The sequence below is a fragment of the Idiotropiscis lumnitzeri genome, chromosome 6, assembly GCF_059441095.1.
Source record: "Idiotropiscis lumnitzeri isolate Australia: NSW breed Sydney's pygmy pipehorse chromosome 6, RoL_Ilum_1.0, whole genome shotgun sequence".
NCBI classification, from domain to species: domain Eukaryota; kingdom Metazoa; phylum Chordata; class Actinopteri; order Syngnathiformes; family Syngnathidae; genus Idiotropiscis; species Idiotropiscis lumnitzeri.
The window spans coordinates 20,247,903-20,269,160 of NC_142396.1; the positions used below are offsets into that span (position 1 = coordinate 20,247,903).

A 21,258-nucleotide genomic window follows, 5' to 3' on the forward strand; every position below is an offset into this window, starting at 1 on the left:
CAGACTTGGTCTCGTCGCATTTTGAAAGAGACTTTCTGGGCCCCTTAAATGACACAAAAGCACCGCAGTTTCCATAGTGTAGTGGTTATCACATTCGCCTAACACGTGAAAGGTCCCCAGTTCGAGACTGGGTGGGAACAGGTTTTTCGTCTCGTCATCCGGTTTTTGAAAACGATATATATTTTCGACGTTTTCCATTTTTTGTGGCAGTCAAGATATCTTCACCAAAAAGTGTTATCATGGGTTTCTGACTGGGTGAGAACTGTTTGCCGTCGCGATTTGTGCAAGTTCTCTTCGCCGATGAAAGGGTGTCTGGTTTCAGACTTGGTCTCGTTGCATTTTGAAAGAGACTTGCTGGGCCCCTTTAATGCAGCTAAAGCAAAGCAGTTACCATAGTGTAGTGGTGATCACGTTCGCCTATTTCACGAAAGGTCCCCTGTTCGAAAATGGGTGGGAGCAGGTTTTTCGTCTCGTCATCGGGTTTTTGAAAACGATATACATTTTCGACGTTTTCCATTTTTTGTGGCAGTCAAGATATCTTCACCAAAAAGTGTTATCATGGGATTCTGACTGGGTGTGAACTGTTTGCCGTCGCGATTTGTGCAATTCTCTTCGCCGATGAAAGGGTGTCTGGTTTCAGACTTGGTCTCGTTGCATTTTGAAAGAGACTTGCTGGACCACTTAAATACCGCAAAAGCATAGCAGTTTCCATAGTGTAGTGGTTATCACATTAGCCTAACACGCGAAAGGTCCCCAGTTCGAGACTGGGTGGGAACAGGTTTTTCGTCTCGTCATTCGTTTTTTGAAAACGATATACATTTTCGATGTTTTCCATTTTTTGTGGCAGTCAAGATATCTTCACCAAAAAGTGTTATCATGGGTTTCTGACTGGGTGAGAACTGTTTGCCGTTGCGATTTGTGCAAGTTCTCTTCGCCGATGAAAGGGTGTGTGGTTTCAGACTTGGTCTCGTTGCATTTTTAAAGAGACTTGCTGGGCCCCTAAATTGCTTCAGGACCGCAGCTGTTTCCATAGTGTAGTGGTTATCACGTTTGCCTCACACGCGAAAGGTCCCCAGTTCGAGACTGGGTGGAAACAGGATTATGCTCTCGTCATCTAGTTTATGAACACGATATACATTAGCGACATTTTCCATTTGTTGTGGCAGTCAAGATATCTTCATTCACAAAGGATTGTCTTGGGTTTCTGTCTGGGTCAGAACTGGATTCCATCGCATTTTATACAATTTCCCTTTGCAGATGAAAGGGTGTCTGGTTTCAGACTTGGTCTCGTCGCATTTTAAAAAAGACTCGCTGGGCCACTTAACGGCCGCGATAGCACAGCAGTTTCCATAGTGTAGTGGTTATCACATTCGCCTAACACGCGAAAGGTCCCCAGTTCGAGACTGGGTGGAAACAGGTTTTTTGTCTCGGCATCTGGTTTTTGAACACGATATTCATTCGCGATATTTTACAATTTTTGTGGCAGTCAAGATATCTTCATTCACAAAGGATTATCTTGGGTTTCTGTCTGGGTCAGAACTGGATTCCATCGCTATTTGTGCAAGTTCTCTTCGCCGATGAAAGGGTGTCTAGTTTCAGACTTGGTCTCGTCGCATTTTGAAAGAGACTTGCTGGACCACTTAAATACCGCAAAAGCACAGCAGTTTCAATAGTGTAGTGGTTATCACGTTCGCCTTACACGCGGAAGGTCCCCAGTTCGAGACTGGGTGGGAACAGGTTTTTCGTCTCGTCATCGGGTTTTTGAAAACGATATACATTTTCGATGTTTTCCATTTTTTGTGGCAGTCAAGATATCTTCACCAAAAAGTGTTATCATGGGTTTCTGACTGGGTGAGAACTGGTTGCCGTCACTATTTGTGCAAGTTCTCTTCGCCGATGAAAGGGTGTCTGGTTTCAGACTTGGTCTCGTCGCATTTTGAAAGAGACTTTCTGGGCCCCTTAAATGACACAAAAGCACCGCAGTTTCCATAGTGTCGTGGTTATCACATTCGCCTAACACGTGAAAGGTCCCCAGTTCGAAACTAGGTGGGAACAGGTTTTTCGTCTCGTCATCGGGTTTTTGAAAACGATATACATTTTCGACGTTTTCCATTTTTTGTGGCAGTCAAGATATCTTCACCAAAAAGTGTTATCATGGGTTTCTGACTGGGTGAGAACTGTTTGCCGTCGCGATTTGTGCTAGTTCTCTTCGCCGATGAAAGGGTGTCTGGTTTCAGACTTGGTCTCGTTGCATTTTGAAAGAGACTTGCTGGGCCCCTAATTTGCTTCAGGACCACAGCCGTTTCCATAGTGTAGTGGTTATCACGTTCGCCTCACATGCGAAAGGTCCCCAGTTCGAGACTGGGTGGAAACAGGATTATGGTCTCGTCATCTAGTTTATGAACACGATATACATTAGCGACATTTTCCATTTGTTGTGGCAGTCAAGATATCTTCATTCACAAAGGATTGTCTTGGGTTTCTGTCTGGGTCAGAACTGGATTCCATCGCATTTTGTGCAAGTTCCCTTTGCAGACGAAAGGGTGTCTGGTTTCAGACTTGGTCTCGTCGTATTTTAAAAAAGACTCGCTGGGCCACTTAACGGCCGCGATGGCACAGCAGTTTCCATAGTGTAGTGGTTATCACATTCGCCTAACACGCGAAAGGTCCCCAGTTCGAGACTGGGTGGAAACAGGTTTTTTGTCTCGGCATCTGGTTTTTGAACACGATATTCATTCGCGACATTTTAATTTTTTTTTGGCAGTCAAGATATCTTCATTCACAAAGGATTATCTTGGGTTTCTGTCTGGGTCAGAACTGGATTCCATCGCTATTTGTGCAAGTTCTCTTCGCCGATGTAAGGGTGTCTAGTTTCAGACTTGGTCTCGTCGCATTTTGAAAGAGACTTGCTGGACCACTTCAATGCCTCAAAAGGACAGCAGTTTCCATAGTTTAGTGGTTATCACGTTCGCCTTACACTCGGAAGGTCCCCAGTTCGAGACTGGGTGGGAACAGGTTTTTCGTCTCGTCATCGGGTTTTTGAAAACGATATACATTTTCGACGTTTTCCATTTTTTGTGGCAGTCAAGATATCTTCACCAAAAAGTGTTATCATGGGTTTCTGACTGGGTGTGAACTGTTTGCCGTCGCGATTTGTGCAAGTTCTCTTCGCCGATGAAAGGGTGTCTGGTTTCAGACTTGGTCTCGTCGCATTTTGAAAGAGACTTTCTGGGCCCCTTAAATGTCGGAAATGCACCGCAGTTTCCATAGTGTAGTGGTTATCATGTTTGCCTAACACGCGAAAGGTCTCCAGTTCGAGACTGGGTGGGAACAGGTTTTTCGTCTCGTCATCGGGTTTTTGAAAACGATATACATTTTCGACGTTTTCCATTTTTTGTGGCAGTCAAGATATCTTTACACACAAAAGGTTATCATGGGTTTCTGACTGGGTGTGAACTGTTTGCCGTCGCGATTTGTGCAAGTTCTCTTCGCCGATGAAAGGGTGTCTGGTTTCAGACTTGGTCTCGTCGAATTTTGAAAGAGACTTGCTGGGCCCCTTTAATGCATCTAAAGCAAAGCTGTTTCCATAGTGTAGTGGTTATCGCGTTCGCCTAATACACGAAAGGTCCCCTTTTCGAAAATGGGTGGGAGCAGGTTTTTCGTCTCGTCATCCGGTTTTTGAAAACAATATACATTTTCGACGTTTTCCATTTTTTGTGGCAGTCAAGATATCTTTACACACAAAAGGTTATCATGGGTTTCTGACTGGGTGTGAACTGTTTGCCGTCGCGATTTGTGCAAGTTCTCTTCGCCGATGAAAGGGTGTCTGGTTTCAGACTTGGTCTCGTTGCATTTTTAAAGAGACTTGCTGGGCCCCTAAATTGCTTCAGGACCGCAGCTGTTTCCATAATGTAGTGGTTATCCCGTTCGCCTCACACGCGAAAGGTCCCCAGTTCGAGACTGGGTGGAAACAGGATTATGCTCTCGTCATCTAGTTTATGAACACGATTTCCATTAGCGACATTTTCCATTTGTTGTGGCAGTCAAGATATCTTCATTCACAAAGGATTGTCTTGGGTTTCTGTCTGGGTCAGAACTGGATTCCATCGCATTTTGTGCAATTTCCCTTTGCAGACGAAAGGGTGTCTGGTTTCAGACTTGGTCTCGTCGCATTTTAAAAAAGACTCGCTGGGCCACTTAACGGCCGCGATGGCATGGCAGTTTCCATAGTGTAGTGGTTATCACATTCGCCTAACACGCGAAAAGTCCCCAGTTCGAGACTGGGTGGAAACAGGTTTTTTGTCTCGATACTGGTTTTTGAACACGATATTCATTCGCGACATTTTACATTTTTTGTGGTAGTCAAGATATCTTCATTCACAAAGGATTATCTTGGGTTTCTGTCTGGGTCAGAACTGGATTCCATCGCTATTTGTGCAAGTTCTCTTCGCCGATGAAAGGGTGTCTGGTTTCAGACTTGGTCTCGTCGCATTTTGAAAGAGACTTGCTGGACCACTTAAATACCGCAAAAGCACAGCAGTTTCAATAGTGTAGTGGTTATCACGTTCGCCTCACACGCGAAAGGTCACCAGTTCGAGACTGGGTGAAAACAGGATTATGCTGTCGTCATCTAGTTTATGAACACAATATACATTAGCGACATTTTCCATTTATTGTGGCAGTCAAGATATCTTCATTCACAAAGGATTGTCTTGGGTTTCTGTCTGGGTCAGAACTGGATTCCATCGCATTTTGTGCAAGTTCCCTTTGCAGATGAAAGGCTGTCTGGTTTCAGACTTGGTCTCGTCGAATATTAAAAAAAACTCGCTGGGCCACTTAACGGCCACGACGGCACCGCAGTTTCCATTGTGTAGTGGTTATCACATTCGCCTAACACGCGAAAGGTCCCCAGTTCGAGACTGGGTGGAAACAGGTTTTTTGTCTCGTCATCTAGTTTATGAACACGATATACATTAGCGACATTTTCCATTTGTTGTGGCAGTCAAGATATCTTCATTCACAAAGGATTATCTTGGGTTTCTGTCTGGGTCAGAACTGGATTCCATCGCTATTTGTGCAAGTTCTCTTCGCCGATGAAAGGGTGTCTAGTTTCAGACTTGGTCTCGTCGCATTTTGAAAGAGACTTGCTGGACCACTTCAATGCCTCAAAAGCACAGCAGTTTCCATAGTGTAGTGGTTATCACGTTCGCCTTACACGCGGAAGGTCCCCAGTTCGAGACTAGGTGGGAACAGGTTTTTCGTCTCGTCATCGGGTTTTTGAAAACGATATACATTTTCGACGTTTTCCATTTTTTGTGGCAGTCAAGATATCTTCACCAAAAAGTGTTATCATGGGTTTCTGACTGGGTGTGAACTGTTTGCCGTCGCGATTTGTGCAAGTTCTCTTCGCCGATGAAAGGGTGTCTGGTTTCAGACTTGGTCTCGTCGCATTTTGAAAGAGACTTTCTGGGCCCCTTAAATGTCAGAAATGCACCGCAGTTTCCATAGTGTAGTGGTTATCACGTTCGCCTTACACGCGGAAGGTCCCCAGTTTGAGACTGGGTGGGAACAGGTTTTTCGTCTCGTCATCGGGTTTTTGAAAACGATATACATTTTCGACGTTTTCCATTTTTTGTGGCAGTCAAGATATCTTTACACACAAAAGGTTATCATGGGTTTCTGACTGGGTGTGAACTGTTTGCCGTCGCGATTTGTGCAAGTTCTCTTCGCCGATGAAAGGGTGTATGGTTTCAGACTTGGTCTCGTCGCATTTTAAAAAAGACTCGCTGGGCCACTTAACGGCCACGATGGTACAGCAGTTTCCATAGTGTAGTGGTTATCACGTTCGCCTAATACACGAAAGGTCCTCTTTCCGAAAATGGGTGGGAGCAGGTTTTTCGTCTCGTCATCCGATTTTTGAAAACGATATACATTTTCGACGTTTTCCATTTTTTGTGGCAGTCAAGATATCTTCACCAAAAAGTGTTATCATGGGTTTCTGACTGGGTGAGAACTGTTTGCCGTCGCGATTTGTGCAAGTTCTCTTCGCCGATGAAAGGGTGTGTGGTTTCAGACTTGCTCGTTGCATTTTGAAAGAGACTTGCTGGGCCCCTTTAATGCAGCTAAAGCAAAGCAGTTTCCATGGTGTAGTGGTGATCACGTTCGCCTAATACACGAAAGGTCCCCTTTTCGAAAATGGGTGGGAGCAGGTTTTTCGTCTTGTCATCCGGTTTTTGAAAACGATGTACATTTTCGACGTTTTCCATTTTTTGTGGCAGTCAAGATATCTTTACACACAAAAGGTTATCATGGGTTTCTGACTGGGTGTGAACTGTTTGCCGTCGCGATTTGTGCAAGTTCTCTTCGCCGATGAAAGGGTGTCTGGTTTCAGACTTGGTCTCGTCGCATTTTGAAAGAGACTTTCTGGGCCCCTTAAATGTCGGAAATGCACCGCAGTTTCCATAGTGTAGTGGTTATCATGTTTGCCTAACACGCGAAAGGTCTCCAGTTCAAGACTGGGTGGGAGCAGGTTTTTCGTCTCGTCATCAGGTTTTTGAAAACGATATACATTTTCGACGTTTTCCATTTTTTGTGGCAGTCAAGATATCTTTACACACAAAAGGTTATCATGGATTTCTGACTGGGTGTGAACTGTTTGCCGTCGCGATTTGTGCAAGTTCTCTTCGCAGATGAAAGGGTGTCTGGTTTCAGACTTGGTTTCGTTGCATTTTGAAAGAGACTTGCTGGGCCCCTTTAATGCTGCTAATGTAAAGCAGTTTCCATAGTGTAGTGGTGATCACGTTCGCCTAATACACGAAAGGTCCCCTTTTCGAAAATGGGTGGGAGCAGGTTTTTCGTCTCGTCATCCGGTTTTTGAAAACGATATACATTTTCGACGTTTTCCATTTTTTGTGGCAGTCAAGATATCTTTACACACAAAAGGTTTTCATGGGTTTCTGACTGGGTGTGAACTGTTTGCCGTCGCGATTTGTGCAAGTTCTCTTCGCCGATGAAAGGGTGTCTGGTTTCAGACTTGGTCTCGTCGCATTTTGAAAGAGACTTGCTGGGCCCTAAATTGCTTCAGGCGCACAGCCGTTTCCATAGTGTAGTGGTTATCACGTTCGCCTCACACGCGAAAGACCCCCAGTTCGAGACTGGGTGGGAACAGGTTTTTCGTCTTGTCATCGGGTTTTTGAAAACGATATACATTTTCGACGTTTTCCATTTTTTGTGGCAGTCAAGATATCTTCACAAAAAAGTGTTATCATGGGTTTCTGACTGGGTGAGAACTGTTTGCCGTCGCGATTTGTGCAAGTTCTCTTCGCCGATGAAAGGGTGTGTGGTTTCAGACTTGCTCTCGTTGCATTTTGAAAGAGACTTGCTGGGCCCCATTAATGCAGCTAAAGCAAAGCAGTTTCCATAGTGTAATGGTTAGCACGTTCGCCTAATACACGAAAGGTCCCCTTTTCGAAAATGGGTGGGAGCAGGTTTTTCGTCTCGTCATCCGGTTTTTGAAAACGATATACATTTTCGACGTTTTCCATTTTTTGTGGCAGTCAAGATATCTTCACCAAAAAGTGTTATCATGGGTTTCTGACTGGGTGAGAACTGTTTGCCGTCGCGATTTGTGCAAGTTCTCTTCGCCGATGAAAGGGTGTCTGGTTTCAGATTTGGTCTCGTTGCATTTTGAAAGAGACTTGCTGGACCACTTAAATACCGCAAAAGCATAGCAGTTTCCGTAGTGTAGTGGTTATCACATTCGCCTAACACGCGAAAGGTCCCCAGTTCGAGACTGGGTGGGAACAGGTTTTTTGTCTCGTCATTCGGTTTTTGAAAACGATATACATTTTCGACGTTTTCCATTTTTTGTGGCAGTCAAGATATCTTCACCAAAAAGTGTTATCATGGGTTTCTGACTGGGTGAGAACTGTTTGCCGTTGCGATTTGTGCAAGTTCTCTTCGCCGATGAAAGGGTGTGTGGTTTCAGACTTGGTCTCATTGCATTTTTAAAGAGACTTGCTGGGCCCCTAAATTGCTTCTGGACCACAGCAGTTTCCATAGTGTAGTGGTTATCACGTTCGCCTCACATGCGAAAGGTCCCCAGTTCGAGACTGGGTGGAAACAGGATTATGCTCTCGTCATCTAGTTTATGAACACGATATACATTAGCGACATTTTCCATTTGTTGTGGCAGTCAAGATATCTTCATTCACAAAGGATTATCTTGGGTTTCTGTCTGGGTCAGAACTGGATTCCATCGCTATTTGCGCAAGTTCTCTTCGCCGATGAAAGGGTGTCTAGTTTCAGACTTGGTCTCGTCGCATTTTGAAAGAGACTTGCTGGACCACTTCAATGCCTCCAAAGCACAGCAGTTTCCATAGTTTAGTGGTTATCACGTTCGCCTTACACGCGGAAGGTCCCCAGTTCGAGACTGGGTGGGAACAGGTTTTTCGTCTCATCGGGTTTTTGAAAACGATATACATTTTCGACGTTTTCCATTTTTTGTGGCAGTCAAGATATCTTCACCAAAAAGTGTTATCATGGGTTTCTGACTGGGTGTGAACTGTTTGCCGTCGCGATTTGTGCAAGTTCTCTTCGCCGATGAAAGGGTGTCTGGTTTCAGACTTGGTCTCGTCCCATTTTGAAAGAGACTTTCTGGGCCCCTTAAATGTCGGAAATGCACCGCAGTTTCCATAGTGTAGTGGTTATCATGTTTGCCTAACACGCGAAAGGTCTCCAGTTCGAGACTGGGTGGGAACAGGTTTTTCGTCTCGTCATCGGGTTTTTGAAAACGATATACATTTTCGACGTTTTCCATTTTTTGTGGCAGTCAAGATATCTTTACACACAAAAGGTTATCATGGGTTTCTGACTGGGTGTGAACTGTTTGCCGTCGCGATTTGTGCAAGTTCTCTTCGCCGATGAAAGGGTGTCTGGTTTCAGACTTGCTCTCGTTGCATTTTGAAAGAGACTTGCTGGGCCCCTTTAATGCATCTAAAGCAAAGCAGTTTCCATAGTGTAGTGGTTATCACGTTCGCCTAATACACGAAAGGTCCCCTTTTCGAAAATGGGTGGGAGCAGGTTTTTCGTCTCGTCATCCGGTTTTTGAAAACGATATACATTTTCGACGTTTTCCATTTTTTGTGGCAGTCAAGATATCTTTACACACAAAAGGTTATCATGGGTTTCTGACTGGGTGTGAACTGTTTGCCGTCGCGATTTGTGCAAGTTCTCTTCGCCGATGAAAGGGTGTCTGGTTTCAGACTTGGTCTCGTTGCATTTTTAAAGAGACTTGCTGGGCCCCTAAATTGCTTCAGGACCGCAGCCGTTTCCATAGTGTAGTGGTTATCACGTTCGCCTCACACGCGAAAGGTCCCCAGTTCGAGACTGGGTGGAAACAGGATTATGCTCTCGTCATCTAGTTTGTGAACACGATATACATTAGCGACATTTTCCATTTGTTGTGGCAGTCAAGATATCTTCATTCACAAAGGATTGTCTTGGGTTTCTGTCAGGGTCAGAACTGGATTCCATCGCATTTTGTGCAATTTCCCTTTGCAGACGAAAGGGTGTCTGGTTTCAGACTTGGTCTCGTCGCATTTTAAAAAAGACTCGCTGGGCCACTTAACGGCCTCGATGGCACAGCAGTTTCCATAGTGTAGTGGTTATCACATTCGCCTAACACGCGAAAGGTCCCCAGTTCGAGACTGGGTGGAAACTGGTTTGTTGTCTCGGCATCTGGTTTTTGAACACGATATTCATTCGCGACATTTTACATTTTTTGTGGCAGTCAAGATATCTTCATTCACAAAGGATTATCTTGGGTTTCTGTCTGGGTCAGAACTGGATTCCATCGCTATTTGTGCAAGTTCTCTTCGCCGATGAAAGGGTGTCTAGTTTCAGACTTGGTCTCGTCGCATTTTGAAAGAGGCTTGCTGGACCAAATAAATACCGCAAAAGCACAGCAGTTTCAATAGTGTAGTGGTTATCACGTTTGCCTTACACGCGAAAGGTCCCCAGTTCGAGACTGGGTGGGTACAGGTTTTTCGTCTCGTCATTGGATTTTTGAAAACGATATACATTTTCGAGGTTTTCCATTTTTTGTGGCAGTCATGATATCTTCACCAAAAAGTGTTATCATGGGTTTCTGACTGGGTGTGAACTGTTTGCCGTCGCGATTTGTGCAAGTTCTCTTCGCCGATGAAAGGGTGTCTGGTTTCAAACTTGGTCTCGTCGCATTTTGAAAAAGACTTGCTGGGCCCCTAAATTGCTTCAGAAGCACAGCTGTTTCCATAGTGTAGTGGTTATCACGTTCGCCTCACACGCGAAAGGTCCCCAGTTCGAGACTGGGTGGAAACAGGATTATGCTCTCGTCATCTAGTTTATGAACACCATATACATTAGCGACATTTTCCATTTGTTGTGGCAGTGAAGATATCTTCATTCACAAAGGATTGTCTTGGGTTTCTGTCTGGGTCAGAACTGGATTCCATCGCATTTTGTGCAAGTTCCCTTTGCAGATGAAAGGGTGTTTGGTTTCAGACTTGGTCTCGTCGCATTTTAAAAAAGACTCGCTGGGCCACTTAACGGCCGCGATGGCACAGCAGTTTCCATAGTGTAGTGGTTATCCCATTCGCCTAACGCGCGAAAGGTCCCCAGTTCGAGACTGGGTGGAAACAGGTTTTTTGTCTCGGCATCTGGTTTTTGAACACGATATTCATTCGCGACATTTTACATTTTTTGTGGCAGTCAAGATATCTTTACACACAAAAGGTTATCATGGGTTTCTGACTGGGTGTGAACTGTTTGCCGTCGCGATTTGTGCAAGTTCTCTTCGCCGATGAAAGGGTGTCTGGTTTCAGACTTGGTCTCGTTGCATTTTGAAAGAGACTTGCTGGGCCCCTAAATTGCTTCAGGAGCACAGCCGTTTCCATAGTGTAGTGGTTATCACGTTCGCCTCACACGCGAAAGGTCCCCAGTTCGAGACTGGGTGGAAACAGGATTATGCTCTCGTCATCTAGTTTATAAACACGATATACATTAGCGACATTTTCCATTTGTTGTGGCAGTCAAGATATCTTCATTCACAAAGGATTGTCTTGGGGTTCTGACTGGGTGAGAACTGGTTGCCGTCACTATTTGTGCAAGTTCTCTTCGCCGATGAAAGGGTGTCTGGTTTCAGAATTGGTCTCGTCGCATTTTGAAAGAGACTTTCTGGGCCCCTTAAATGACACAACAGCACCGCGGTTTCCATAGTGTAGTGGTTATCACATTCGCCTTACATGCGGAAGGTCCCCAGTTCGAGACTGGGTGGGAACAGGTTTTTCGTCTCGTCATCCGATTTTTGAAAACGATATACATTTTCGACGTTTTCCATTTTTTGTGGCAGTCAAGATATCTTCACCAAAAAGTGTTATCATGGGTTTCTGACTGGGTGAGAACTGTTTGCCGTCGCGATTTGTGCAAGTTCTCTTCGCCGATGAAAGGGTGTCTGGTTTCAGACTTGGTCTCGTTGCATTTTGAAAGAGACTTTCTGGGCCCCTCAAATGTCGGAAATGCACCGCAGTTTCCATAGTGTAGTGGTTATCATGTTTGCCTAACACGCGAAAGGTCTCCAGTTCAAGACTGGGTGGGAGCAGGTTTTTCGTCTCGTCATCAGGTTTTTGAAAACGATATACATTTTCGACGTTTTCCATTTTTTGTGGCAGTCAAGATATCTTTACACACAAAAGGTTATCATGGGTTTCTGACTGCGTGTGAACTGTTTGCCGTCGCGATTTGTGCAAGTTCTCTTCGCCGATGAAAGGGTGTCTGGTTTCAGACTTGGTCTCGTTGCATTTTGAAAGAGACTTGCTGGGCCCCTTTAATGCTGCTAATGTAAAGCAGTTTCCATAGTGTAGTGGTGATCACGTTCGCCTAATACACGAAAGGTCCCCTTTTCGAAAATGGGTGGGAGCAGGTTTTTCGTCTCGTCATCCGGTTTTTGAAAACGATATTCATTTTCGACGTTTTCCATTTTTTGTGGCAGTCAAGATATCTTTACACACAAAGGATTGTCTTGGGTTTCTGTCTGGGTCAGAACTGGATTCCATCGCATTTTGTGCAAGTTCCCTTTGCAGACGAAAGGGTGTCTGGTTTCAGACTTGGTCTCGTCGCATTTTAAAAAAGACTCGCTGGGCCACTTAACGGCCGCAATGGCACAGCAGTTTCCATAGTGTAGTGATTATCACATTCGCCTAACACGCGAAAGGTCCCCAGTTCAAGACAGGGTGGAAACAGGCTTTTTGTCTCTGCATCTGGTTTTTGAACACGATATTCATTCGCGACATTTTACATTTTTTGTGGCAGTCAAGATATCTTCATTCACAAAGGATTATCTTGGGTTTCTGTCTGGGTCAGAACTGGATTCCATCGCTATTTGTGCAAGTTCTCTTCGCTGATGAAAGGGTGTCTAGTTTCAGACTTGGTCTCGTCGCATTTTGAAAGAGACTTGCTGGACCACTTCAATGCCTCAAAAGCACAGCAGTTTCCATAGTGTAGTGGTTATCACGTTCGCCTTACACGCGGAAGGTCCCCAGTTCGAGACTGGGTGGGAACAGGTTTTTCGTCTCGTCATCGGGTTTTTGAAAACGATATACATTTTCGACGTTTTCCATTTTTTGTGGCAGTCAAGATATCTTTACACACAAAAGGTTATCATGGGTTTCTGACTGGGTGTGAACTGTTTGCCGTCGCGATTTGTGCAAGTTCTCTTCGCCGATGAAAGGGTGTCTGGTTTCAGACTTAGTCTCGTTGCATTTTGAAAGAGACTTGCTGGGCCCCTAAATTGCTTCAGGAGCACAGCTGTTTCCATAGTGTAGTGGTTATCACGTTCGCCTCACACGCGAAAGGTCCCCAGTTCGAGACTGGGTGGAAACAGGATTCTGCTCTCGACATCTAGTTTATGAACACGATATACATTAGCGACATTTTCCATTTGTTGTGGCAGTGAAGATATCTTCATTCACAAAGGATTGTCTTGGGTTTCTGTCTGGGTCAGAACTGGATTCCATCGCATTTTGTGCAAGTTCCATTTGCAGATGAAAGGGTGTTTGGTTTCAGACTTGGTCTCGTCGCATTTTAAAAAAGACTCGCTGGGCCACTTCACGGCCGCGATGGCACAGCAGTTTCCATAGTGTAGTGGTTATCCCATTCGCCTAACACGCGAAAGGTCCCCAGTTCGAGACTGGGTGGAAACAGGTTTTTTTGTCTCGGCATCTGGTTTTTGAACACGATATTCATTCGCGACATTTTACATTTTTTGTGGCAGTCAAGATATCTTTACACACAAAAGGTTATCATGGGTTTCTGACTGGGTGTGAACTGTTTGCCGTCGCGATTTGTGCAAGTTCTCTTCGCCGATGAAAGGGTGTCTGGTTTCAGACTTGGTCTCGTCGCATTTTAAAAAAGACTCGCTGGGCCACTTAACGGCCGCGATGGCACAGCAGTTTCCATAGTGTAGTGGTTATCCCATTCGCCTAACACGCGAAAGGTCCCCAGTTCGAGACTGGGTGGAAACAGGTTTTTTTGTCTCGGCATCTGGTTTTTGAACACGATATTCATTCGCGACATTTTACATTTTTTGTGGCAGTCAAGATATCTTTACACACAAAAGGTTATCATGGGTTTCTGACTGGGTGTGAACTGTTTGCCGTCGCGATTTGTGCAAGTTCTCTTCGCCGATGAAAGGGTGTCTGGTTTCAGACTTAGTCTCGTCGCATTTTGAAAAAGACTTACTGGGCCCCTAAAATGCCTCAGGAGCAGAGCTGTTTCCATAGTGTAGTGGTTATCACGTTCGCCTCACACGCGAAAGGTCCCCATTTCGAGACTGGGTGGAAACAGGATTATGCTCTCGTCATCTAGTTTATGAACACAATATACATTAGCGACATTTTCCATTTGTTGTGGCAGTCAAGATATCTTCATTCACAAAGGATTGTCTTGGGTTTCTGTCTGGGTCAGAACTGGATTCCATCGCTTTTTGTGCAAATTCCCTTTGCAGATGAAAGGGTGTCTGGTTTCGGACTTGGTCTCGTCGCATTTTAAAAAACACTCGCTGGGCCACTTAAAGGCCGCGCTGGCACAGCAGTTTCCATAGTGTTGTGGTTATCACATTCGCCTAACACGCGGAAGGTCCCCAATTCGAGACTGGGGGGAAACAGGTTTTCTGTCTCGGCATCTGGTTTTTGAACACGATATTCATTAGCGACCTTTTACATTTTTTGTGGCAGTCAAGATATCTTCACACACAAAGGATTATCATGGGTTTCTGACTGGGTGAGAACTGGTTGCCGTCACTATTTGTGCAAGTTCTCTTCGCCGATGAAAGGGTGTCTGGTTTCAGACTTGGTCTCGTCGCATTTTGAAAGAGACTTTCTGGGCCCCTTAAATGACACAAAAGCACCGCAGTTTCCATAGTGTAGTGGTTATCACATTCGCCTAACACGTGAAAGGTCCCCAATTCGAGACTGGGTGGGAGCAGGTTTTTCGTCTCGTCATCCGGTTTTTGAAAACGATATATATTTTCGACGTTTTCCATTTTTTGTGGCAGTCAAGATATCTTCACCAAAAAGTGTTATCATGGGTTTCTGACTGGGTGAGAACCTTTTGCCGTCGCGATTTGTGCAAGTTCTCTTCGCCGATGAAAGGGTGTCTGGTTTCAGACTTGGTCTCGTTGCATTTTGAAAGAGACTTGCTGGGCCACTTAACGGCCGCAATGGCACAGCAGTTTCCATAGTGTAGTGGTTATCACATTCGCCTAACACGCGAAAGGTCCCCAGTTCGAGACTGGGTGGAAACAGGTTTTTTGTCTCGGCATCTGGTTTTTGAACACGATATTCATTCGCGACATTTTACATTTTTTGTGACAGTCAAGATATCTTCATTCACAAAGGATTATCTTGGGTTTCTGTCTGGGTCAGAACTGGATTCCATCGCTATTTGTGCAAGTTCTCTTCGCCGATGAAAGGGTGTCTGGTTTCAGACTTGGTCTCGTTGCATTTTGAAAGAGACTTGCTGGACCACTTAAATGCCGCAAAAGCACAGCAGTTTCCATAGTGTAGTGGTTATCACGTTCGCCTTACATGCGGAAGGTCCCCAGTTCGAGACTGGGTGGAAACAGGTTTTTTGTCTCGGCATCTGGTTTTTGAACACGATATTCATTCGCGACATTTTACATTTTTTGTGACAGTCAAGATATCTTCATTCACAAAGGATTATCTTGGGTTTCTGTCTGGGTCAGAACTGGATTCCATCGCTATTTGTGCAAGTTCTCTTCGCCGATGAAAGGGTGTCTGGTTTCAGACTTGGTCTCGTTGCATTTTGAAAGAGACTTGCTGGACCACTTAAATGCCGCAAAAGCACAGCAGTTTCCATAGTGTAGTGGTTATCACGTTCGCCTTACACGCGGAAGGTCCCCAGTTCGAGACTGGGTGGAAACAGGATTATGCTCTCGTCATCTAGTTTATGAACACAATATACATTAGCGACATTTTCCATTTGTTGTGGCAGTCAAGATATCTTCATTCACAAAGGATTGTCTTGTGTTTCTGTCTGGGTCAGAACTGGATTCCATCGCATTTTGTGCAAGTTCCCTTTGCAGACGAAAGGCTGTCTGGTTTCAGACTTGGTCTCGTCGCATTTTAAAAAAGACTCGCTGGGCCACTTAACGGCCACGATGGCGCAGCAGTTTCCATAGTGTAGTGGTTATCACATTCGCCTAACACGCGAAAGGTCCCCAGTTCGAGACTAGGTGGAAACAGGTTTTCTGTCTCGGCATTTGGTTTTTGAACACGATATTCATTCGCGACATTTTACATTTTTTTTGGCAGTCAAGATATCTTCATTCACAAAGGATTATCTTGGGTTTCTGTCTGGGTCAGAACTGGATTCCATCGCTATTTGTGCAAGTTCTCTTCGCCGATGAAAGGGTGTCTAGTTTCAGACTTGGTCTCGTCGCATTTTGAAAGAGACTTGTTGGACCACTTCAATGCCTCAAAAGAACAGCAGTTTCCATAGTGTAGTGGTTATCACGTTCGCCTTACACGCGGAAAGTCCCCAGTTCGAGACTGGGTGGGAACAGGTTTTTCGTCTCGTCATCGGGTTTTTGAAAACGATATACATTTTCGACGTTTTCCATTTTTTGTGGCAGTCAAGATATCTTCACCAAAAAGTGTTATCATGGGTTTCTGACTGGGTGTGAACTGTTTGCCGTCGCGATTTGTGCAAGTTCTCTTCGCCGATGAAAGGGTGTCTGGTTTCAGACTTGGTCTCGTCGCATTTTGAAAGAGACTTTCTGGGCCCCTTTAATGTCGGAAATGCACCGCAGTTTCCATAGTGTAGTGGTTATCATGTTTGCCTAACACGCGAAAGGTCTCCAGTTCAAGACTGGGTGGGAGCAGGTTTTTCGTCTCGTCATCAGGTTTTTGAAAACGATATACATTTTCGACGTTTTCCATTTTTTGTGGCAGTCAAGATATCTTTACACACAAAAGGTTATCATGGGTTTCTGACTGGGTGTGAACTGTTTGCCGTCGCGATTTGTGCAAGTTCTCTTCGCCGATGAAAGGGTGTCTGGTTTCAGACTTGGTCTCGTTGCATTTTGAAAGAGACTTGCTGGGCCCCTAATTTGCTTCAGGACCAAAGCCGTTTCCATAGTGTAGTAGTTATCGCGTTCCCCTCACATGCGAAAGGTCCCCAGTTCGAGACTGGGTGGAAACAGGATTATGCTCTCGTCATCTAGTTTATGAACACGATATACATTAGCGACATTTTCCATTTGTTGTGGCAGTCAAGATATCTTCATTCACAAAGGATTGTCTTGGGTTTCTGTCTGGGTCAGAACTGGATTCCATCGCATTTTGTGCAAGTTCTCTTCGCCGATGAAAGGGTGTCTGGTTTCAGACTTGGTCTCGTCGCATTTTAAAAAAGACTCGCTGGACCACTTAACGGCCTCGATGGCACAGCAGTTTCCATAGTGTAGTGGTTATCACATTCGCCTAACACGCGAAAGGTCCCCAGTTCGAGACTGGGTGGAAACAGGTTTTTTGTCTCGGCATCTGGTTTTTGAACACGATATTCATTCGCGACATTTTACATTTTTTGTGGCAGTCAAGATATCTTCATTCACAAAGGATTATCTTGGGTTTCTGTCTGGGTCAGAACTGGAATCCATCGCTATTTGTGCAAGTTCTCTTCGCCGATGAAAGGGTGTCTAGTTTCAGACTTGGTCTCGTCGCATTTTGAAAGAGACTTGCTGGACCACTTAAATACCGCAAAAGTACAGCAGTTTCCATAGTGTAGTGGTTAACACGTTCGCCTTACACGCGGAAGGTCCCCAGTTCGAGACTGGGTGGGAACAGGTTTTTCGTCTCGTCATCGGGTTTTTGAAAACGATATACATTTTCGACGTTTTCCATTTTTTGTGGCAGTCAAGATATCTTCACCAAAAAGTGTTGTCATGGGTTTCTGACTGGGTGTGAACTGTTTGCCGTCGCGATTTGTGCAAGTTCTCTTCGCCGATGAAAGGGTGTCTGGTTTCAGACTTGGTCTCGTCGCATTTTAAAAAAGACTCGCTGGGCCACTTAACGGCCGCAATGGCACAGCAGTTTCCATAGTGTAGTGGTTATCACATTCGCCTAACACGCGAAAGGTCCCCAGTTCGAGACTGGGTGGAAACTGTTTTTTTGTCTCGGCATCTGGTTTTTGAACACGATATTCATTCGCGACATTTTACATTTTTTTTTGGCAGTAAAGATATCTTCATTCACAAAGGATTATCTTGGGTTTCTGTCTGGGTCAGAACTGGATTCCATTGCTATTTGTGCAAGTTCTCTTCGCCGATGAAAGGGTGTCTAGTTTCAGTCTTGGTCTCGTCGCATTTTGAAAGAGACTTCCTGGACCACTTCAATGCCTCAAAAGCACAGCAGTTTCCATAGTGTAGTGGTTATCACATTCGCCTAACACGCGAAAGGTCCCCAGTTCGAGACTGGGTGGAAACTGGTTTTTTGTCTCGGCATCTGGTTTTTGAACACGATATTCATTCGCGACATTTTACATTTTTTTTGGCAGTCAAGATATCTTCATTCACAAAGGATTATCTTGGGTTTCTGTCTGGGTCAGAACTGGATTCCATCGCTATTTGTGCAAGTTCACTTCGCCGATGAAAGGGTGTCTAGTTTCAGACTTGGTCTCGTCGCATTTTGAAAGAGACTTGCTGGACCACTTCAATGCCTCAAAAGCACAGCAGTTTCCATAGTGTAGTGGTTATCTCGTTCGCCTTACACGTGGAGGGTCCCCAGTTCGAGACTGGGTGGGAACAGGTTTTTCGTCTCGTCATCGGGTTTTTGAAAACGTTATACATTTTCGACGTTTTCCATTTTTTGTGGCAGTCAAGATATCTTCACCAAAAAGTGTTATCATGGGTTTCTGAATAGGTGTGAACTGTTTGCCGTCGCGATTTGTGCAAGTTCTCTTCGCCGATGAAAGGGTGTCTGGTTTCAGACTTGGTCTCGTCGCATTTTGAAAGAGACTTTCTGGGCCCCTTAAATGTCGGAAATGCACCGCAGTTTCCATAGTGTAGTGGTTATCACGTTTGCCTTACACGCGGAAGGTCCCCAGTTCGAGACTGGGTGGGAACAGGTTTTTCGTCTCGTCATCGGGTTTTTGAAAATGATATACATTTTCGACGTTTTCCATTTTTTGTGGCAGTCAAGATATCTTTACACACAAAAGGTTATCATGGGTTTCTGACTGGGTGTGAACTGTTTGCCGTCGCGATTTGTGCAAGTTCTCTTCGCCGATGAAAGGGTGTCTGGTTTCAGACTTAGTCTCGTTGCATTTTGAAAGAGACTTGCTGGGCCCCTAAATTGCTTCAGGAGCACAGCTGTTTCCATAGTGTAGTGGTTATCACGTTCGCCTCACACGCGAAAGGTCCCCAGTTCGAGACTGGGTGGAAACAGAATAATGCTCTCGTCATCTAGTTTATAAACACGATATACATTAGCGACATTTTCCATTTGTTGTGGCAGTCAAGATATCTTCATTCACAAAGGATTGTCTTGGGTTTCTGTCTGGGTCAGAACTGGATTCCATCGCTTTTTGTGCAAATTCCCTTTGCAGATGAAAGGGTGTCTGGTTTCAGACTTGGTCTCGTCGCATTTTAAAAAAGACTCGCTGGGCCACTTAAAGGCCGCGCTGGCACAGCAGTTTCCATAGTGTAGTGGTTATCACATTCGCCTAACACGCGAAAGGTCCCCAGTTCGAGACTGGGTGGAAACAGGTTTTTTGTCTCGGCATCTGGTTTTTGAACACGATATTCATTAGCGACCTTTTACATTTTTTGTGGCAGTAAAGATATCTTCACACACAAAGGATTATCATGGGTTTCTCACTGGGTGAGAACTGGTTGCCGTCACTATTTGTGCAAGTTCTCTTCGCCGATGAAAGGGTGTCTGGTTTCAGACTTGGTCTCGTCGCATTTTGAAAGAGACTTTCTGGGCCCCTTAAATGACACAAAAGCACCGCGGTTTCCATAGTGTAGTGGTTATCACATTCGCCTTACACGCGGAAGGTTCCCAGTTCGAGACTGGGTGGGAACAGGTTTTTCGTCTCGTCATCTGGTTTTTGAAAACGATATACATTTTCAACATTTTCCATTTTTTGTGGCAGTCAAGATATCTTCACACACAAAGGATTATCATGGGTTTCTGACTGGGTGAGAACTGGTTGCAGTCACTATTTGTGCAAGTTCTCTTCGCCGATGAAAGGGTGTCTGGTTTCAGACTTGGTCTCGTCGCATTTTGAAAGAGACTTTCTGGGCCCCTTAAATGACACAAAAGCACCGCAGTTTCCATAGTGTAGTGGTTATCACATTCGCCTAACACGTGAAAGGTCCCCAGTTCGAGACTGGGTGGGAACAGGTTTTTCGTCTCGTCATCCGGTTTTTGAAAACGATATACATTTTCGACGTTTTCCATTTTTTGTGGCAGTCAAGATATCTTTACACACAAAAGGTTATCATGGGTTTCTGACTGGGTGTGAACTGTTTGCCGTCGCGATTTGTGCAAGTTCTCTTCGCCGATGAAAGGGTGTCTGGTTTCAGACTTGGTCTCGTTGCATTTTGAAAGAGACTTGCTGGGCCCCTTTAATGCAGCTAAAGCAAAGCAGTTTCCATAGTGTTGTGGTGATCACGTTCGCCTAATACACGAAAGGTCCCCTTTTCGAAAATGGGTGGGAGCAGGTTTTTCGTCTCGTCATCCGGTTTTTGAAAACGATATACATTTTCGACGTTTTCCATTTTTTGTGGCAGTCAAGATATCTTTACACACAAAAGGTTATCATGGGTTTCTGACTGGGTGTGAACTGTTTGCCGTCGCGATTTGTGCAAGTTCTCTTCGCCGATGAAAGGGTGTCTGGTTTCAGACTTGGTCTCGTTGCATTTTTAAAGAGACTTGCTGGGCCCCTAAATTGCTTCAGGACTGCAGCCGTTTCCATAGTGTAGTGGTTATCACGTCCGCCTCACACGCGAAAGGTCCCCAGTTCGAGACTGGGTGGAAACAGGATTATGCTCTCGTCATCTAGTTTATGAACACGATATACATTAGCGACATTTTCCATTTGTTGTGGCAGTCAAGATATCTTCATTCACAAAGGATTGTCTTGGGTTTCTGTCAGGGTCAGAACTGGATTCCATCGCATTTTGTGCAATTTCCCTTTGCAGACGAAAGGGTGTCTGGTTTCAGACTTGGTCTCGTCGCATTTTAAAAAAGACTCGCTGGGCCACTTAACGGCCGCGATGGCACAGCAGTTTCCATAGTGTAGTGGTTATCACATTCGCCTAACACGCGAAAGGTCCCCAGTTCGAGACTGGGTGGAAACTGGTTTGTTGTCTCGGCATCTGGTTTTTGAACACGATATTCATTCGCGACATTTTACATTTTTTGTGGCAGTCAAGATATCTTCATTCACAAAGGATTATCTTGGGTTTCTGTCTGGGTCAGAACTGGATTCCATCGCTATTTGTGCAAGTTCTCTTCGCCGATGAAAGGGTGTCTAGTTTCAGACTTGGTCTCGTCGCATTTTGAAAGAGACTTGCTGGACCACTTAAATACCGCAAAAGCACAGCAGTTTCAATAGTGTAGTGGTTATCACGTTTGCCTTACACGCGAAAGGTCCCCAGTTCGAGACTGGGTGGGTACAGGTTTTTCGTCTCGTCATTGG

At 44.9% G+C, this 21,258-nt stretch overlaps 1 protein-coding gene and 48 non-coding genes across 50 annotated transcripts in view; 48 read left to right on the forward strand and 1 right to left on the reverse strand.

Annotated features, from left to right (window-relative positions):
• galnt18a (UDP-N-acetyl-alpha-D-galactosamine:polypeptide N-acetylgalactosaminyltransferase 18a) overlaps positions 1-21,258 on the reverse strand; it is a 285,922-nt gene that overhangs the window by 61,019 nt on the left and 203,645 nt on the right. The gene's annotated exons all lie outside the window — the stretch shown is intronic.
• Positions 68-140, forward strand: trnav-aac (transfer RNA valine (anticodon AAC)). The gene has a single exon. It is a non-coding gene; the product is annotated as a tRNA-Val (tRNA).
• Positions 705-777, forward strand: trnav-aac (transfer RNA valine (anticodon AAC)). Its single transcript has one exon. It is a non-coding gene; the product is annotated as a tRNA-Val (tRNA).
• On the forward strand, positions 1,024-1,096 carry trnav-cac (transfer RNA valine (anticodon CAC)). Its single transcript has one exon. It is a non-coding gene; the product is annotated as a tRNA-Val (tRNA).
• trnav-aac (transfer RNA valine (anticodon AAC)) lies at positions 1,344-1,416 on the forward strand. Its single transcript has one exon. It is a non-coding gene; the product is annotated as a tRNA-Val (tRNA).
• Positions 1,664-1,736, forward strand: trnav-uac (transfer RNA valine (anticodon UAC)). The gene has a single exon. It is a non-coding gene; the product is annotated as a tRNA-Val (tRNA).
• On the forward strand, positions 2,302-2,374 carry trnav-cac (transfer RNA valine (anticodon CAC)). Its single transcript has one exon. It is a non-coding gene; the product is annotated as a tRNA-Val (tRNA).
• Positions 2,622-2,694, forward strand: trnav-aac (transfer RNA valine (anticodon AAC)). The gene has a single exon. It is a non-coding gene; the product is annotated as a tRNA-Val (tRNA).
• Positions 3,261-3,333, forward strand: trnav-aac (transfer RNA valine (anticodon AAC)). Its single transcript has one exon. It is a non-coding gene; the product is annotated as a tRNA-Val (tRNA).
• trnav-cac (transfer RNA valine (anticodon CAC)) lies at positions 3,901-3,973 on the forward strand. The gene has a single exon. It is a non-coding gene; the product is annotated as a tRNA-Val (tRNA).
• On the forward strand, positions 4,221-4,293 carry trnav-aac (transfer RNA valine (anticodon AAC)). Its single transcript has one exon. It is a non-coding gene; the product is annotated as a tRNA-Val (tRNA).
• Positions 4,860-4,932, forward strand: trnav-aac (transfer RNA valine (anticodon AAC)). The gene has a single exon. It is a non-coding gene; the product is annotated as a tRNA-Val (tRNA).
• Positions 5,180-5,252, forward strand: trnav-uac (transfer RNA valine (anticodon UAC)). The gene has a single exon. It is a non-coding gene; the product is annotated as a tRNA-Val (tRNA).
• trnav-uac (transfer RNA valine (anticodon UAC)) lies at positions 5,499-5,571 on the forward strand. The gene has a single exon. It is a non-coding gene; the product is annotated as a tRNA-Val (tRNA).
• trnav-cac (transfer RNA valine (anticodon CAC)) lies at positions 7,095-7,167 on the forward strand. The gene has a single exon. It is a non-coding gene; the product is annotated as a tRNA-Val (tRNA).
• Positions 7,733-7,805, forward strand: trnav-aac (transfer RNA valine (anticodon AAC)). The gene has a single exon. It is a non-coding gene; the product is annotated as a tRNA-Val (tRNA).
• On the forward strand, positions 8,052-8,124 carry trnav-cac (transfer RNA valine (anticodon CAC)). Its single transcript has one exon. It is a non-coding gene; the product is annotated as a tRNA-Val (tRNA).
• On the forward strand, positions 8,372-8,444 carry trnav-uac (transfer RNA valine (anticodon UAC)). Its single transcript has one exon. It is a non-coding gene; the product is annotated as a tRNA-Val (tRNA).
• Positions 8,688-8,760, forward strand: trnav-aac (transfer RNA valine (anticodon AAC)). The gene has a single exon. It is a non-coding gene; the product is annotated as a tRNA-Val (tRNA).
• trnav-cac (transfer RNA valine (anticodon CAC)) lies at positions 9,328-9,400 on the forward strand. Its single transcript has one exon. It is a non-coding gene; the product is annotated as a tRNA-Val (tRNA).
• Positions 9,648-9,720, forward strand: trnav-aac (transfer RNA valine (anticodon AAC)). Its single transcript has one exon. It is a non-coding gene; the product is annotated as a tRNA-Val (tRNA).
• On the forward strand, positions 9,968-10,040 carry trnav-uac (transfer RNA valine (anticodon UAC)). Its single transcript has one exon. It is a non-coding gene; the product is annotated as a tRNA-Val (tRNA).
• Positions 10,287-10,359, forward strand: trnav-cac (transfer RNA valine (anticodon CAC)). The gene has a single exon. It is a non-coding gene; the product is annotated as a tRNA-Val (tRNA).
• On the forward strand, positions 10,607-10,679 carry trnav-aac (transfer RNA valine (anticodon AAC)). Its single transcript has one exon. It is a non-coding gene; the product is annotated as a tRNA-Val (tRNA).
• trnav-cac (transfer RNA valine (anticodon CAC)) lies at positions 10,927-10,999 on the forward strand. The gene has a single exon. It is a non-coding gene; the product is annotated as a tRNA-Val (tRNA).
• Positions 11,247-11,319, forward strand: trnav-uac (transfer RNA valine (anticodon UAC)). Its single transcript has one exon. It is a non-coding gene; the product is annotated as a tRNA-Val (tRNA).
• Positions 12,526-12,598, forward strand: trnav-uac (transfer RNA valine (anticodon UAC)). Its single transcript has one exon. It is a non-coding gene; the product is annotated as a tRNA-Val (tRNA).
• On the forward strand, positions 12,846-12,918 carry trnav-cac (transfer RNA valine (anticodon CAC)). The gene has a single exon. It is a non-coding gene; the product is annotated as a tRNA-Val (tRNA).
• On the forward strand, positions 13,166-13,238 carry trnav-aac (transfer RNA valine (anticodon AAC)). Its single transcript has one exon. It is a non-coding gene; the product is annotated as a tRNA-Val (tRNA).
• On the forward strand, positions 13,487-13,559 carry trnav-aac (transfer RNA valine (anticodon AAC)). Its single transcript has one exon. It is a non-coding gene; the product is annotated as a tRNA-Val (tRNA).
• Positions 13,808-13,880, forward strand: trnav-cac (transfer RNA valine (anticodon CAC)). Its single transcript has one exon. It is a non-coding gene; the product is annotated as a tRNA-Val (tRNA).
• Positions 14,767-14,839, forward strand: trnav-aac (transfer RNA valine (anticodon AAC)). The gene has a single exon. It is a non-coding gene; the product is annotated as a tRNA-Val (tRNA).
• On the forward strand, positions 15,087-15,159 carry trnav-uac (transfer RNA valine (anticodon UAC)). Its single transcript has one exon. It is a non-coding gene; the product is annotated as a tRNA-Val (tRNA).
• Positions 15,407-15,479, forward strand: trnav-uac (transfer RNA valine (anticodon UAC)). Its single transcript has one exon. It is a non-coding gene; the product is annotated as a tRNA-Val (tRNA).
• trnav-aac (transfer RNA valine (anticodon AAC)) lies at positions 15,727-15,799 on the forward strand. Its single transcript has one exon. It is a non-coding gene; the product is annotated as a tRNA-Val (tRNA).
• trnav-uac (transfer RNA valine (anticodon UAC)) lies at positions 16,047-16,119 on the forward strand. The gene has a single exon. It is a non-coding gene; the product is annotated as a tRNA-Val (tRNA).
• trnav-aac (transfer RNA valine (anticodon AAC)) lies at positions 17,006-17,078 on the forward strand. Its single transcript has one exon. It is a non-coding gene; the product is annotated as a tRNA-Val (tRNA).
• On the forward strand, positions 17,326-17,398 carry trnav-uac (transfer RNA valine (anticodon UAC)). The gene has a single exon. It is a non-coding gene; the product is annotated as a tRNA-Val (tRNA).
• On the forward strand, positions 17,645-17,717 carry trnav-aac (transfer RNA valine (anticodon AAC)). Its single transcript has one exon. It is a non-coding gene; the product is annotated as a tRNA-Val (tRNA).
• trnav-aac (transfer RNA valine (anticodon AAC)) lies at positions 17,966-18,038 on the forward strand. The gene has a single exon. It is a non-coding gene; the product is annotated as a tRNA-Val (tRNA).
• trnav-uac (transfer RNA valine (anticodon UAC)) lies at positions 18,286-18,358 on the forward strand. The gene has a single exon. It is a non-coding gene; the product is annotated as a tRNA-Val (tRNA).
• trnav-uac (transfer RNA valine (anticodon UAC)) lies at positions 18,605-18,677 on the forward strand. Its single transcript has one exon. It is a non-coding gene; the product is annotated as a tRNA-Val (tRNA).
• trnav-cac (transfer RNA valine (anticodon CAC)) lies at positions 18,925-18,997 on the forward strand. The gene has a single exon. It is a non-coding gene; the product is annotated as a tRNA-Val (tRNA).
• Positions 19,245-19,317, forward strand: trnav-aac (transfer RNA valine (anticodon AAC)). The gene has a single exon. It is a non-coding gene; the product is annotated as a tRNA-Val (tRNA).
• On the forward strand, positions 19,565-19,637 carry trnav-uac (transfer RNA valine (anticodon UAC)). The gene has a single exon. It is a non-coding gene; the product is annotated as a tRNA-Val (tRNA).
• trnav-aac (transfer RNA valine (anticodon AAC)) lies at positions 19,885-19,957 on the forward strand. Its single transcript has one exon. It is a non-coding gene; the product is annotated as a tRNA-Val (tRNA).
• Positions 20,525-20,597, forward strand: trnav-cac (transfer RNA valine (anticodon CAC)). Its single transcript has one exon. It is a non-coding gene; the product is annotated as a tRNA-Val (tRNA).
• Positions 20,845-20,917, forward strand: trnav-aac (transfer RNA valine (anticodon AAC)). Its single transcript has one exon. It is a non-coding gene; the product is annotated as a tRNA-Val (tRNA).
• On the forward strand, positions 21,165-21,237 carry trnav-uac (transfer RNA valine (anticodon UAC)). The gene has a single exon. It is a non-coding gene; the product is annotated as a tRNA-Val (tRNA).